This window comes from Sapajus apella, unplaced genomic scaffold, assembly GCF_009761245.1.
Source record: "Sapajus apella isolate SASKATOON/1434 unplaced genomic scaffold, GSC_monkey_1.0 scaffold122, whole genome shotgun sequence".
In the NCBI taxonomy this organism is placed as follows: Eukaryota; Metazoa; Chordata; class Mammalia; order Primates; family Cebidae; genus Sapajus; species Sapajus apella.
The window spans coordinates 3,550,182-3,567,726 of NW_022437062.1; the positions used below are offsets into that span (position 1 = coordinate 3,550,182).

At 34.8% G+C, this 17,545-nt stretch overlaps 1 pseudogene; it reads left to right on the forward strand.

Annotated features, from left to right (window-relative positions):
• The first annotated feature begins 312 nt into the window (after nt 1-312).
• On the forward strand, nt 313-14,966 carry LOC116538768 (annotated as a pseudogene).
• Nucleotides 14,967-17,545: the final 2,579 nt, after the last annotated feature.

Sequence of the window (17,545 nt, forward strand, 5' to 3'; positions counted from 1 at the left end):
TTCAAAGTCTCCTTGAACATAAATTGTTTCTCATAGTGCCATGAATCACAGGAGTTTCAGTAAGGTGAGCTGAGGTAAAGGTGATTGCTCTCACACTTATTTTTCTCTTTTGAGGAGGAATCTACCAAGGGACCAAATTGTGCCCTCCACTTCAGTCAAAGCAGACATGAGTCATCCTTAAAATTGGGTCCTAAACTTAATTTTGCTTCTGTACATCTAGTATGTAATATATGTCTCACAAATGGATTCTTTCAGAAGAGCCAAAGCCTGAGATGCCATGATTGATGGAAAATTCCAAGTAACCCAATTAACATGAATAAGGAAGTTATCAAATATGAAAACTTTAGGTGAGTTAACTGCCATCCAGTATGTTACGATGTGATGAATAATGGGTATCTGGAGTTTTGTTAATGAGCATCTAATGGGAAAGATGCAACTGGTACCAACAAGTTTAATCCACAATAATGTGTAAAACAAGCCTAAGCCAAAACCAGGAGCTCTGCAGGCGCCAGCCCCTATGACCTACAACAGGAAGCATCTTAACTCACAGGCGTGTTAGCAGAAGACACATGCCAGCCAGCCCAGAATGTTTTCATGGGACAGGAAGCTCAGTTTTAAATCACTGCAGCCATTATTCTCTTGTCTTGAACCAGCTTAAGTATATCTGAGTATATGTACCCTCCGGAGAATCACCAAAGCCAGTAGTGGTTACCTGTACTCAGCAAGGTAATCAGACAGAGAAGAAAATCCGTTTTCTGGATAGATTTGTGAACAACATTACAATAACTTCTTATACACAGCACATGTGTAACTCACAACTAGATATACTTAATTTTTCTTTTTTATAAAAGCTTTCCATTAAGAAGATTTCTTTTAAGCAGTTAGCCTTACTTGTGGCCAGAATAAATGCTGCTTAGGGAGAACAATGTGAGAAGCCCCAAAATACCTCCAGAACAAGGTTGCTGCTGTTGCCTGAAATTCCACTGTTAAAGGTCCATTAGGCAATGTCCCTTTTTTTGTAAACACCTAGCCCCAAGAAAGATAACATGTGCAATATCCTATAAGTCAATGGTGAATATTGACACAGAGATGTTAGTTTCCTCCCAACAAAGAGCTACAATGGAGAAAAATCTCATGAAAAGGGAGGAGAAAACAGATTCTGAGCTGAATCTGCTGCTTAAGGGAAAATCGTGTGGATTCGGATCCCTGCATGCCATATCATGGAGTCAGTAGGTTAAATGAAGGAAATGAAAGAAATCTCAACTGAATCTTGCAGTTCCTTAAAAGCGTCATGCTCTTCTTGAAGCCTAAGATTTTCACAAGTTGCTCTTTCATGGAAGTCTGTTTAATCCAAGGCAGTTTTCCCTCATTTTTCCTGGCTAATTGAGAACTTTTTAAGAACAGATAAGTTATCTTTTCTTCCTATCACAATGACTAGAATATTCTATACGTCCAGTAGTTTTAAAATGATAAATGAGGAAATTAGAGTTAGGAAGATACCTAAGATCAATCCCACTTTGGCCACAATTTTGCCTTGGGCCACTCTAATTAAATAAAACTTATTTCCCCAGTGTGTCTGTATCATTAAGTGGAAAACCCATTTGGCTAAATAAAACAAAAAGCTAAAGATGAATACGATCATATATTAGAATTTCATGCACACAAACCTTTAAATTCACGTTTAAGAAAAAATAATCATCTTACTAAAAATCATTAATGCTAAAAACAAAGCAACTATCAATGCTACTGTACTTATCTTAGAATATCATATCATTTCAACAAATAAGAAAAAAACAGAAACCCAAGAATGCAATTTTTCTAGTTCATATAATTGTGGCCACTTGGAAAGAAAAAAATTCTGAGATTTTCTAACATTTTTTAATTAGCCAAAAGTTCCCCAAATTCTAACTTTCCATTTAACGACAATTATTTTTGTTCATTTTCTACTTCTTCTAAACATTCTGGATTTCTTTCAAAATATCTTAATTTGATACATATTTAAATTTTAACATATCCTTTTCAAGAAGGAGTAAAACACATACAAATAAAAAATAGAGAGTAAAAGTTTCAATGAAGGCTCAAGCCAATATCTGTTGGATTGCATTCTGCTTTTCTGGTGGTGAACCCTAGCTGACAAAAACTAGTGAATTGAGAGAGAGAGAGAGAGTCCATGGGCCATTCTCTTCTCGACTTACGAATGTTTGGCAGCCACTTTAGACGTTTAGTGATCAAAACATGGGTCTAGGAGCTTTATAGTATATTCATTTCCTTTTACAAGAAATCAAATAGGGTTGGGTGCAGTGGCTTACGCCTATAATCCCAGCACTTCGGGAGGCCAAGGCAGCCGGATCACCTGAGGTCAGGAGTTAAAGACCAGCCTGGCCAACATGGTGAAATGCTGTCTCTACTAAAACTACAAAAAATTAGCTGGGCATGGTGGCAGGCTTCTGTAATTTCAGGTACACAGGAGGATGAGGCAGGAGAATCGCTGAAACCCAGGAGGCAGAGGTGGCAGTGTGCCAAATCAGGCCATCGCACTCCAGCCTGGGCAACAAGAGCAAAACTAAAAAAAGAAAAAGAAACGAAATATTTAAAGTCTATATTTTGATTTTCCTTAAGAAAGTGTCTTTAATGGGCTCACTAACAGGAACAAGATGGCATGGACAGAAATAAAAGCATGGAATCCTAAAATTCCAAAGACAAGTAAGTGGCTCTCTTTCCTGGAGTAAATTAATGCACAGATTATAAATTATTTAAATTCATCATTTGATTAAGTAAATTTCTATTAAGTGAGAAAAGTTTTTGCGCTTAAACGGTGTTTTGCTCTTTGTGTAAATGAAGAGAGGAATAAGAGGAAAGAAGGAAGAGAAGAATTGGAGGAAAGGACTATAGAAGATATTAACATTTGTAGTTAAATGTTAAGAGAATTAAGAAAATTGGGGGTTGATTCTGATATGCTTACTGAAAAGTGATTTTGTAATATAAACCAAAGTTTTCAAAATCTACATATACTTTGATTCACTAATTCCACTTTCAGAAATTTATTCCAACAAAAGTATAAAACAAGTATGTTTAGATTTATGTATATGGATGTTGATTGATATTTATTATAGTGAAAACAAATTTAGGATAAGAAGTAGTTAATTAAATCAATGATATTCCATAATGATGTAGATGTATATTTGTTGACATTGAAAAATACAAAAAAAAACCCAAAAAATTTTTTATTTTTTGTTACGTAAAAAAGAAAATTACATGTTAACATATATGGTACAATCCCATTTTGCAATATGTTTTTGTGTACCTAAGATACTGTAAGAATAATTTGCTAATAATTTTCACTAATATATATGTAATATACACCTGAGACAATATATGTACCAGACATACACACACATATGTTTATACACCTAAGAAAAATAATTCAATATTAAAAGTTGTTATTAATAAAGGTTGAAATCAGCTGTTTGCTTTAGTATTTGCATAGACTGGTTTTTAGTAGCAAACACAATACAGTTAATAAGTATAAGAAAAATAATAAACTATTCTTAAAATCTGTTATAGACTTTAAACCCAGAAAAAGATATTATGATGATGATGATGATATTTGCATTTAAAGTTGACAATACTATTTTTACCAGTTCAGTTTTTATTTGAAACTAGAAAAAGGTAAAAGTGATTGATCCCTGAAAGTTTTCCTTCATCTAAGTACCTCTCTCAGACTTACTATTTATTTACTACATCTGGGACATGACTACAAATCGGTTCCCAACTTGGGAATGCACAAACCCCCAAAACTAATATGTAATACAAATTGTTTCATCATCCTATGGTTAACAATCGTGAAGAATTATTGGTATTATAAATAATATTCAATTGAAATTTTAGAACAGATACGGCTCTGCCTGAGTCGTTTATTGGAAAATCATTTGTTTCACATCAGTTTTGGCATCCCGTATTCAATGTGAATTATGTAGCTATAGCCCAGTTTATTATATTTCTGTTTGTTCCACTGTGTATATATGTGTCTTAGGCTTTAAAAAGGTAATTTGTGCCCAGAAAATGTATTATGTAACAAATTGTGATTCATGCAAATCACTCTGATTTGTTTTCCAAAAATGTAGCCTGCTTCAATTAATCAGCTGCTATTCATTTCATATGTTTCAATTGCACTCACAACAAAAGCTCCAGTGGGTTATCAGTTACATGGGGGGCTGGCTTCCAGAGGGCATGAAAGATACAACAATCAGACTTTACACCAACCACACAATTATAGTGTGTGTCCCCACAAATTCCAATAAATCATACATCACATTAAGCCAAACCCCTACTTCTCTGAAGTTCCCCATTACCCGAGCCACCTACCTGCTGTAATCACAGCATTCTGCAGTGCGTGGGTGCACAGCTTTCTACCTGCTGAGACCTATTCCATGACTCCCAATGTGTAGCAGGAATCAGCCAAGCAGATTGCTATATCTATGTTCTGCAGCCTGCCCATCAGGATAAATGAGTGGCTGGAAGTGCTTTGCTCCTATGCATGAACTTTGTTTAGGAAAGAATAGAAGTAAAAGCAACATGTCGATTTCAGTTGTGCTTGGAAATTGATGCTACACAATATTTTCTTGTAGATTTTTTACTCAAAATGTAAAAATGGACATAACAAAAATGTACAAGAGTTGTTATAAACTAATTCTGGGAAATTCTCTCTTTTATAAAGGTTTTAATTATGAGACAAGTTAAGAGGTATAATTACCACTCATACTTTTACTTAAGTGTAATGTTTTCTCAACCCTATCCCATAGGATGATCTAATAATAATGGCCTGGAATTTGCATTTTATATAAGGTATATTATTATTTATTTTCCTAGCAATAACAGGGTACTTAGTGTCATCTAAAATAGAGGGCATTATTAAGCCAAAACCACTTTTTTAATCCAGCTATTTATAAACCACATGTGAATAGTTCTAAAATATAGAGTACTGAAATGACTAATTGTGCTGGGTAGGTAGTTATTAGGAGTAAAACTGCCCACAAAGGGAAGATCTGTATATGAGGTTCTGATGTTACTCTATCAGTCATTCATTGCCAAGTTACTTTGATGACAATGACATAAAATTATATTCAGGGACATTTCTTCGGTGGCCACTGCTGTGGAAACAAGTAAGGGTCAAAAAAATGAAGCACAGACATATCTCCACCATGTACATATACTGAGTCTGAACTGCATAGAGAGAGGATGCAGAGCTCTGTGCCTTACGATTGGCATCCTTGTGGCAACATATGCAATTATATGGCGTAGAGCTCTTCAAACCTGTATGTGTTTTCCTATCAATGAGCCAAACCCCTATTCTAACAAGGTAAAGGTCACACACAATAATTGAAAGTATTTCAAAGGAAAATTTTCAACTTTGACATTGGTGCTAATGTATTTTACACATCTAAGTCTCTATTCTCATTCTTCTAATTTAATAAATTAAATAAATAAAGAAAAAATAAAAGTGAATTAACATTCAAGTGTTGAGTAACTACTGTGTTATTAGTAATCAGAACTTTACCCATGGCATTGAATATAGTAATCACAGCAAATCTGTAAAGGATAACAATCTCCCATTTGAACCAACAAAACATCAAAGCAAGCAACAATACCAGTGTAGCCAAGCCTGAGTACTGCAGTCTGTCTTGAGTCTAAGGCCTGTGCTCTTTCTATTAAATCAGATTTCTTTCTTTGATTTACTATGGAAAAGGAGAAATGCTTAGCTGTCAATCATGATGAAGCATTTGTTTTATTGCATTACCTATAACAGATTTTTCTTTGTGAAAGATACATACAAAATATTTTTTAAATACTGTCTTGATCATCCAATTTCCGTTAAGAAATAGGAAGTTGCAGTAGGCCATTACTGTAAGCTAAATAATACCATCCTCTAAAGGCGTTGATGTCCTAATCTCTGAAGTTTGTGAATATGTGACTGTATATGACCAAGTTTGACTGTGTCTTCACCCAAATCTCATCTTTAATTGTAATCCCCCATGACTTGGTTGGAAGTGATTGGATCATGGGGGCAGTTTCTCCCATGCTGTTCTGGTGATAGTGGGTGAGCTCTCATGAGATCTGATGGGTTTACAAGTGTCTAGCATTTCTCTTGCTGGCACTGACTCTCTCTCCTGCTGCCTTGTGAAGAAGATGCCTGCTTCTGCTTTGTCTTCTGCCATGATTGCAAGTTTCCTGAGGACTCCGCAGCCATGCAGAGCTGTGAGTCAATTGTACCTCTTTTTTTTTTTTAATAAATTACCCAGCCTTGGGTATTTCTTTATAGCAGAATGAGAAAGGACTATTACAATGACAAAAGCACACTGCACATGTGATGAAGTGAAGGATTCTGAAATGGGGATATTATCCTATATATTATACAGGTGGGCCCAACATAATCACAGGGTACTTGTAAGAGGGAGGTAAAAGGGTCAAAGTCAGGAAATGAGACTTGTAATGACAGAATTGGAAAAGTGATCTTTGAAGCCATGAGCCAAGGAATGCAGAAAGCTTCTAGAAGCTGGTAAAGGGTGGGAAATGGATTCTCTTGTAGAGCTTCCAAAAGAAACGTGACTTCTAACACCTTGATTTTAGCCCCATAAGTCATTTCAAATTTCCTACTTCCAGAATTGTAAAATAATAAATGTGTGTTGTTTTAAAACACTAAGTTTGCAGCAACTTTTTAAAGCAACATCAAAATAACACAATTATCCCCACCCTAAAAATTGAATCACAAATGATAAAAGTACAAATTATACTTTGTTTTTTGGGGACAACTCTTGTTGCCTGAGATGGAGTGCAATGGCATGGCCTCGGCTCACTGCAACCTTCACCACCCAGGTTCAAGCAATTCTCCTGCCTCAGCCTCCCAAGTAGCTGGGATTACAGGCATGCACCACCATGCCCAGCTAATTTTGTATTTTTAGTAGCCAACAATTTTTTTTAAACTAAGGAATTACATTTTAAAAGGGACAAGTCTTTCCAAAAAGAAAATAGCACGGCTACTTTTATCACTAGGGAACAATAGTAGAAGTAGAAAGAGAAACTCATCTTCTATAGAGGGAGGTAAGGAGAAACCAGCACAAGGTTTAACAAAAGGTGAATGTGGGTTAGTGTGATAGACTGCAATCTGAAGGAGCCCAGCTCCTTTAGGCCAGGTTCACAGAGTGAATCTCTATCCACGCACCAACTCGTTTCCACGAGGTCTTCACTAAGTTCATGAGGACAGTATGCTAAAAGGAGGAGCAAAAAAGAGAACTGAGAGAGATCTCCTCTCCAGCAACAAGGCTTTAACTGAATCAGAAGACAGAGGATACCAAAGGCTGCAGAAGTGGAAGCGGGTGGGTGAGTAGGACAGAAAGTTCTCCTGAATTCTGCAAGATATTAACTGCACCCTTCACTGACTTCAAGGCAGTAGTATCCCACTGAAGGCCGGCAGCAGGAAAGAAGGGTACACAGAAATTTCCTCAGGTTCAGAAAACCAGGACAGGTCTGGAGACCAAAAATAATTCCCAATGACTTAAAAAGCTAAGAGTTGAGTTTTAAAACATGGAATATCTGCAGAGAATTACCGGTGTTTATATCTTAGGACTGGCTGAAAGGGAAGTACTGCTCCTGACTGCAAAGTATTCCGGTGATGAACTGAATCTAACTAAATCTACCACTAAGCTTATGTTCAGCTCAACTACAGATTAGATTGATTCAGCACCTACCCTAGCAGCCTGATAGAGGAAGGAAAATGACATTGACTGGTGGTAGCTATTATTCTTGACACAAAATGACTGCCATAAAACAAAAATTACACAACACGTGAAAAAGTAGAAAAATGTGATGAATAGTGGAAATGACGATCAACAGAAACAGGCTGACAGATGACCCAGATGTTGGATTTAGCTGACAAAAATGTTAAAATAACTACGATAAGCGTGCCACAGAATCTAGTAAAATGTGATGCAGGAAGGGATTGAAAGTTTTAGAAGAAATGTAAAACTATAAAAAGGAACCAAGTCGAAATGCTCGAACAATGTAAGAAATGCAAAATTCATTCAATAGGTATAAGAGCATACTGGACACATCAGAGGAAAAGATCAGTGAACTGGAAAACAAGACAATAGAAATCATCCAACCTGAAACACAAGGGAAAAACAAATCTTAAACTAAGCAGGAAATCCAAGACCTATTTAAAGACAGCAAATCATATAATATATGTATGGTTGGAGTTCCAGAAAAAGGATGAGGCAGAATAATAATTTTGAGGAGATAATGGCTGTGAATTTTTCAAAATTAATCAAATATATCAACCCACAGATCAAAAAAAAAAAAAAAAACTTAGCAAGTCTCATGTAGGATAAATACAAAGACAGTCCTTATAGGCAAAACATAGCCAAACTACTAAAAAACAATAAGAGAGAGTATCTAAATAGCCATGAAAAAAGGGACACATTACATACAAGAAAGAGTAGTAAGAATAATTACTGATTTCTCATCAAAAAAAGGAGACCAGAAGGCAATGAAATAATATCTTTAAAGTACTGAAAACAAAAACAGAATGCTGTAGATAGCAAATATATACCTCACAAATAAAAACATTTCAGACAGACAAGGTAGAAAAGATACACCTCAAAAATCTGTTTCACAAGATGCTCTAATAGAAATTTTTTAGTATAAGAGAAAATGATACAACTTATAAGCCAGAATCCATGTGAGAAAATAAAAACCATCAGAAAGGAAATTAAAAATTAATATTTATCCACTATCTGGGTAAATATTTAAAATCTTTTTAATTTTTTTTATTTCTTTTACTTTAGATTCGGGATATGTGTGCAGACATGAATATATTGCATAATGCTGGAGTTTGGGCTTCCACTGAACCTGTCACCCAAATAGTGAACACATTACCCAATGAATAGAATTTCAACCCTTTCCTCCCTCCCCTCTTTTGGAGTCCCTGGTGTCTATTTTTTCCATCTTTATGTCTATGTGTACTCATTCTTTAGCTCCCACTTATAAATGAGAACATGTGATATTTGGTTTTCTCTCTCTGCATTAATTCATTTAGGAAAATGGCTTCCAGCTACTTCCATGATACTGCAAAGGACATGATTTTATCTTTTGTTAGCTGCATGGTATTCCATAGAATACAATGGTATATATGCACCATTTTTTTTAAATCTACTCCACGGTTGATGGGCACCTTGGTTCACTTCATGACTTTGCTATTTTGAATAGTGCATCAATAAACATACCAATAAAAGTGTATTTTTGGTGGAATGATTTCTTTCCCTTTGGGTAGATATCCAGTAGTGGGATTGCTAGGTGGAATGATAGTTCTCTGAGAAATCTCCATACTGCTTTCCACAGGGACTGAACAGATTTGCATTCCCACCAACAGTGTTTAAACTTTGCCTTTTCTCCACATCCTTGCCCCCCCCCCAAAAAAAAAAAACCCTTTTTAAATACACAAATACATAACTTTTATATGTAATATATACTGTGCATAAGTCACATTTCTATGCATATATATATTTAATATATATTAAGACAATTTAAGGAAAAAACTACAACATACTTAGGGTAATAAGACATAAAAAAGTTAAATATGTATCAAAATCACACAGGACATGAGGAAGGATAAATATAATTATGCTGTTGTAAGATGTGTAAACTGTTCACAGAGTAATATTAGGAGGTAGCCTGTATAAATAAAAGATAAATATTATACTCTCTAGAGCACACACTAAAAAGTAATAAAAATAGTCAACAAATAAGAAAACAAAATGGAATTCCAAAAAATATTCGATTAACTCAAAAGTAGAAAAAGAAGAACAGAGGGAGATCAGAAAGTATAAATTAAAAATAAGTACCAAGATGATAGAATTAAACTCAACTATGTCAAGAATTACACTAGTTATAAATGTATTTTATGAAAAGGTAGAGATTTCAGACTATATTAAAGAGCAAGATTCCACTATATGTTGTCTTTTAAAAATACACTAAGTATAGTGTGCAGATAAAGACACTGCACGCTATATAGACAACAGATATACACTGAAAGAAAAGAGTGGAAAAGGTTGTTGTGGCTGTCAGACAAAATAGATGTTGACAAGAAGAGATACAGAGGAATTTTTTCAAAATAAAAGAGACAATTCAGTAAAAAGCAATACGAATTCCAAATATATATGTACTTAATAACAGGGCTTCAAAATACATCAACCTAAGATTCCATCAATGGATGACTGCATAAAGCAAATGTGGTGTATATACACAGTGGAAGACCATTCAGCCTTAAGAAATGAGGAAATTCTGTCATTTTTGACAATATGGATGAAACTAGAGGATATTATATTAATTTTAAAAAGCTAGGCACAGAAAGACAAATATGACATGATCTCACTTACTTGCGGAATCTAAAAGAGCCAAACTCATAGAAGCAGAGGGTAGAATGATAGTTACTAGGGATGGGGATGGGAGGGTAGTTAGAGAGATGTTGTTTGAAGGCTACAGCACTTCAGTTAGACAGGAGTTTAAGAAATCTATTGTACAACATGTTGACTATAGTTAATATAATGTGCACTTTAGAACTGCTAAAACAGATTTTATATGTTCTTGGCAAAAATAAATATGTGAGGTTAACAAAATTCATAAGCCAAAAGACTGATGAAACTAAATGAAGAAATAGACAAATCCATAATAATAATTGAAGATTTCAACACTCCTATCAGTAACTGATAGACCAATACAATAAAAAATAATCAGTAAGAATATAAGAACTCTGAATAACATTATCAACCAAACTGAACAAATTAATATTTATAGAACATTCCACTACACAATTCCAGAGTATAAATCCATTCGAAATTCACATAAAAATCTTAACCACAATAGGTTATATGTTGGGTCTGAAAAGAAGTCTAAAATACTGTCAAAAATGAAATTGTACAGAATATTTATCTTACCACAAGAGTGGAAAATTAGAAACCAGTAAGATATGCATACAGCCTCAAATTTTTAAATAGTATTAAGCTATACACATCTATAAAACCCATAAGATTAAAAAAAACAATAAAAATTTTTAAAATACTATAAACTGAATAATGATGAAAATAAAAAACACAAAAATTTGTGAGCTACAGCTAAAGCAGTGCTTCGGAGAAATTTATTGATTTGAATTCCTGATTAGAAAAGAAATGTTTAAAATAAATGACAAATAATTATTATATCAAAAAATGCCTGCACTCATATGTTTATAGAAGCACTCTTCACAATAGCAAAGATATAAAAATAACCTAAGTGTCTTTCAAGAGATAACTGGATAAATAAAATGTGGTGTGTATATGTGTATATATATAGTGGTATATATACAATATATATAATGCAATATATATATTAATCAAATACTGCTCAGTTATTTTAAAAAAGAATAAAGTCATGACTTTTGTAGAAACATGGATGGAACTGGCAACCATTATCTTATATGAAATAACCCAGAAACAGAAAGTCAATACCACCTGTTTTCATATATAAGTGGGAATGAAATGATGTGTACACATAGATATAGAGTGTGGAATAATAAACATTGAAGATTTGAAAGTGTAGGGAGGGTGGAAGGGATGTGAGGAATAAGAAATTACTTAGTGGGTACAGCGTACACTCTTCAGTGATGGTTATGCTAAAAGCCCAGACTCCCCCATTACGCAATCTATCTAAGTAATAAAACTGCACTTGTAATCCCTAAATCTATAAGAAATAAAACAAAAGTAAAGTAATGGCATAGAAAACAAAAAATACAGACATTAAACAACTTAAATGTTAGCTCCTTGAAAAGATTAATACATTTTATATAATCGTATTAAGACTGACCAAAAAGAAAACAAGAGTGAATAAAACCCAATTGTCATTGTTCAGAATAAAAGAGAGAATGGCACTACAGGGGCTATAGCTATTAAAATAAAATAAGAAGATTTTTAAACAATTTTATATCCATCGAGTCAACAAGATAGATGAAATGGAAATTCCTTGAAAAATACAGGTTACCAAAATTGACAAAGAAAGAAATAGAAAAACTGGATAGCCCTATGTCTAATAGAGGAAATAATTTGGAATAAAATTCACTGCCCCAGGGGGAAAAAAAATGAGACCTTTATGGTTTAAATGAAGAATTCTACCAAACATTCAGGAAGAAATAATAATACCAAGCTAATAAAACCTTTTTTTTTTACAAAATAGAAGTGGAAAAAACATTTCCTGACTAATTGTATGGAACCACATAACCTTAACTACAAATCCAATAAAACTATCATAAAACAAAATCTGAAAGGGGGAGAGAGGATAAAATTAAAGATAAAAGTCATTCATAATAATATACAAAAATCCTCAACACAATATTATTAAACCAAACCCAACAATATATGAAATAGATGATATATACCACAATCATTGGCATGTATATCAAGAATGCAAAGTTGATTTAACAATCCAAAATCAATCAGTGTATTTCATCACATTAACAGAATAAAGATGAAAGTCAAATGATAGTAAATGCAGAGAAAGCATTTAACAAAATTTAATAAGTATTTATGATAAAATTCTCAGCAAACTAGAAATAAAACAGATTTTTCTGAGTCCGGTAAAGGGAATCTATTAAAAACTTAAGGTTAACATAAAACTTAAAAGCAAAACACTGATTACTTTCTTCCTAATGGTACAAGATCATCTATTCTCACACTCTGTCTTAACCTTGTAGTTTATTAATTCTTTCAATCCATGAGCATGAGATGTTTTTCCATTTGATTGTATCATCTTCTATTTCTTTTTACAGTGTTTTATAATTGTCCTCATAGAGATCTTTTGCCTTCTTCATTTAAATGTATTCCTACATATTTTTTGAGTATGGATGGCTATTCTAAATGGGACTGTGTTCTTGGTTTGGCTCTTAGCTTGATCTTTATTGGTGTATAGAAATCTACTGATTTTTGTATACTGATATATATCCTGATATCAGGATACTGATTCTGTTTCCTGAAACTTTACTGAAGTCCTTTGTCACGTCAGGAAGCTTTTGGTAGAGTCTATACGATTTCCTAGGTTTAGAGTCATCATCAGTGAAGAGAGAAAATTTGACTTCCTCTTTTCCTATTCAGATACGTTTCATTTCTTTCTCTTGCTTTATTGCTTTGACTAGGGTACCAGTACTATGTTGAATAGAAGTGGTGAGAGTATACATCTTTATATTGTTTCAGTTCTTAAGGGAAATGCTTCTAGCTTTTGTTTGTTCAGTAGGGTGTCGGCTGTGGGTTTTTCACAGATGGCTTTATTATTTGAGGTATATTCCTTCAATGCCTAGTTTGTTGAGAATTTTTATTATGAAGAGTTGCTGATTTTATGAAAAGCTTTCTCTGTGTCTCCTGAGTTGATCATTTTTTATTTTTAATTCTGTTCATGCGGTGAATTGCATTTACTGATTTGTACATGTTGAACTGAACTTGCATCCCAAGAATAAAGCACAGTTGATCATGGTGAATTAACTTAAAACCAGGTCACTCTTATCTTCAAGCAAAAAATATTGCTGGCTATTACTCAAGCTCTTGTTATTCAGAAGCTTCCACATTACACATAAGTCATTCGTTATTTTGTGTTGCACTGAACTTTTTAAGTCATAAAATGAACACTAATTAAAGCAAATATCATAAATAAGAAAATCAACTTTTTATTCCTGTTTATAGCACACAATTAAATAATAATTTCATATGACTATACACATACATATTAATATATATTTGCATATATATGCATAGATATGATGTATGTGTGTTGTGTATATATACATATATTTACACAAAGAAAGAGATATTTTTATGAATGAAATAGCATTCCTTGTCTTCTCCCAAAACTAAAACAATAAACCTAATATCTATGAAGCCCTATAAGCTGGACTTTTTTTTACAGAAATTTTCATGATTTTTCAGATATATAAAGTGAATAAAATTGATTTTTGCTAACACCAACTTCTGAGCTCTAGCATACATATTTAAACTTATTATTGAGCATGCACAGAGCTAAAAGTGGAGGTGGACTGTCTTTCCCATTATAATAACAATCTGCACTTGACACACCGATAATGTCTTAACCTTTCACTCCCCAAAGTAAAGACTCCCACTCTCTGCACATCTTGTATTATTACCTTGGAAGACCTCTTTTCCACGTCTTTTTTTTTTAACTTTTTTATCATATCCTGAAATTTTTCATATTAAAATATTTGATGGCTAATAGTCTCTTTGACAATGTTAGTCACATGTTGATTATGTGCTTCTATTTTTAATGTTAATTATAGGTACAGTGATTTCTCTCATATAAGTATACTTTTAGACACAGGAAGTCAATCACTGTTAATAACCCCAATAATTGAGCATAAATCTCTCAATCACTTTTTGAACTGATTTGGGGCTATAATTAATTGGAGTCCAAGAAAGATGCAACATAAATGCCAGTTAAAATTACATGGATGGAAACATGATGCTCATTCTAGTCCTGGCTCTGCTATAACATGTTGTGTAGGAGTTGCTTGGAGGTTGGCGGTGCGGGGCTGAAGGCTAGCAGATGGAGCGATCATATCGCACAAACAAATTTACTATTTGTACAAATACGACGACAAGGAGTTTGAGTATCGGCATGTCATGCTGCCCAAGGACATAGCCAAGCTGATCCCTAAAACCCATTTGATGTCTGAATCTGAATGGAGGAATCTTGGCGTTCAACAGAGTCAGTGTTGGGTCCATTATATGATCCGTGAACCAGAACCTCACATCTTACTGTTCCGGCGCCCACTACCCAAGAAGCCAAAGAAATGAAGCTGGCAAGCCACTTTTCAGCCTCAAGCTTTACATAGCTGTCCTTACTTCCTAACATCTTTCTGATGATATTCTTGTGTTGCCTTCTTGTTTCTCACTTTGATATTTAAAAGACATTCAATACACTGTTTGAGTGTGCTGGTAACTGCTTTGCTTCTTGAGTAGAGCCACCACCACCATAGCCCAGCCTAATGAGTGCTCTGTGGACTCACAGCCTCAGCTGAGTGTGAACCCAGAAGCCACAGTGTGCTGTGTAGCCAGAATACACTTGACAAATGGAGGAAGCATCTGAGATTAAGACCATGGCTGTTACAGAGATCATGTAAACTTGTTTTTGTTTTTTTCTGCCAGGTGTTGTACGTATGGTGACTTGTGGATTTATGTTTCAGCGTACTGGAAACTTTCGATTTTATTCAAGAAATCTGTTATGTTATAAACCTTGATTAAAGAGGAGGTTTTTATAATCTTAAAAAAAAAAAATGTTGTGTGATTTTTGACAAACCATTTACTCTCTCCAGTCTTTAGTAGCCTCAGATTAGAGCTTAGACAAGACTCAGATGAGGTTGCTGTGAATACACTCAAAAAGAAGGTGAGGAGCATGGTTTGTTGGTGCCTTACAGACTCACAGACATGCATGCACATGCGTGCACACACACAACACCCAAAAGTCGTTGAAAGCTCAATTTAATATCCACGTATTCCACAAAATCATTCCTGATCCCACATTTTCTACCTACCCACCCACATCCCTTCTGTTCATTCCTAGGGGATCTGATCTACCTCTTTTAGTATACCTATTACCTTTGACCTAGATGTCTGCCTTTAGAAAGATTTTGAGGCATTGTGCAAAAATCCCTGTACTTTGGATCCAAAAAAAAAAAAAAAAAAAGAAAAAGAAAAGAAACTCCTTTTTTCAACCAAAATCAAGGACCCAAAGCCTCTGGACTTATTTCCTCATCGTTTATAACGGGGGTGATATTAACCTACCATGTAGAGTTATTCTGAGAATTAAATGAGGTTCTCTGTGATCTTAGTTGTGGTCAGCACATAAAAAGGAATCTCCACAATTGTTAGCAGTTTGTATTATTTATAATTACTTTCACATGTCCCTGATTCCCACACACCCTTGTAAGTTCCTCAAGGATAAAAGTTGTGCCTCATAAGTCCTTCGCACATAGTTCTTAAGAATTGTTCAGGAAGGAAGGCAGGAAGAAATGAAGAAAGGAAAGACATTATAAATGGACAAGAAACATTAAGTAACAGCTCAAATAAAATGTGTTTACCTAACACAGAAATCAGGAAAATAAATCATACTGGATGATCAGATTCTCTTTATAGGGAATGCCACTCAGTAAAGATTCCAGAAGCTGGACACATGGTTTACAAGTAATTTTAAATATTCAAGTTGTGTTTATTGGGAAAAGTAGTAGTTTCTCCTACCTTTACTATATTTCATTTCCCACACTGTCCAATTAATAATTTATTGTTGAACAGGACAGATTCCAACTGTTAATCTGAATGTTTCACTCTTCAGCAGTGCTGCAAACATTGTTGAAGGATTTCTGAGCACCAAGGAAGTAGAGAATAAACCAAAAGTGAAAGGGCAAGTAGAGCAGCAGGAAGCACAGAGATTCTAAGGAAATGACAGGCCAGGAGGCTGGGTGATTTTGAAGGATAAGAAGCTTGAATCTACCTGGATGTCAATAAAATGCTGCTTGTTTCAGTTCTCCTAGAAAACTGATATCTCATTCTGCATTCACAACAGCATTTGCCTGACTAGCCAGCTATAGATATGCCTACAAGTAGAACAGAAAAACAGAATAAATCCTATCTCAAAGAAAATGTACAAACATTTTCTTTCTTTCCAGGCCTTCAAAATGCAGCATGGATGATAAATTTCCAAGTGCTCTGAGCAACAAAATTATCTGAAATGGCAAATGCTACAATCTCAAATGTGTAAAGGTAGATATGGTCTGCTTGACTCTCTGGATCAAACTGAATTCAATATTCCAAGTCCAGTTCACATCCAAGAACATAAATTATCATTACCACAAAAAATAAACATGAGAAAAGATCCAGACGCATAGTGATAAATTCAGTTTAAAAAAGATAAGAGACATTAGGATATACTCATGTCAGGATGGTCTAGCCAGACACGGTGGCTCACACCTGTAATCCCAGCACTTTGGGAGGCCGAGATGGGCAGATCATGAGGTCAAGAATTCAAGACCAACCTGGCCAACATGGTGAAACTTCATCTCTACTAAAGATACAAAAATTATGGCCGGGCGCAATGGCTTAGGCCTGTAATCCCAGCACTTTGGGAGGCTGAGGTGGACAGATTACCTGAAGTCAAGAGTTCAAAACCAGCCTGATCAACCTGGAGAAACTATGTCCCTACGAAAAACACAAAATTAGCCAGGCTGAGGCAGGAGAATTGCTTGAACCAGGAGGCAGAGGTTGTGGTGAGCTGAGATCGTGCCATTGCACTTCATCCTGGGCAACAAGATTGAAATTCCGTCTCAAAGAAACAAAAAAATTAGCCAAGCGTGGTGGTGTGCACCTATACTCCCAGCTACTTGGGAGACTGACACAGGAGAATCACTTGAACCTGGGAAACAGAGGCTGCAGTGAGCCAAGATCGTGCCATTGCACTCCAGCCTGGA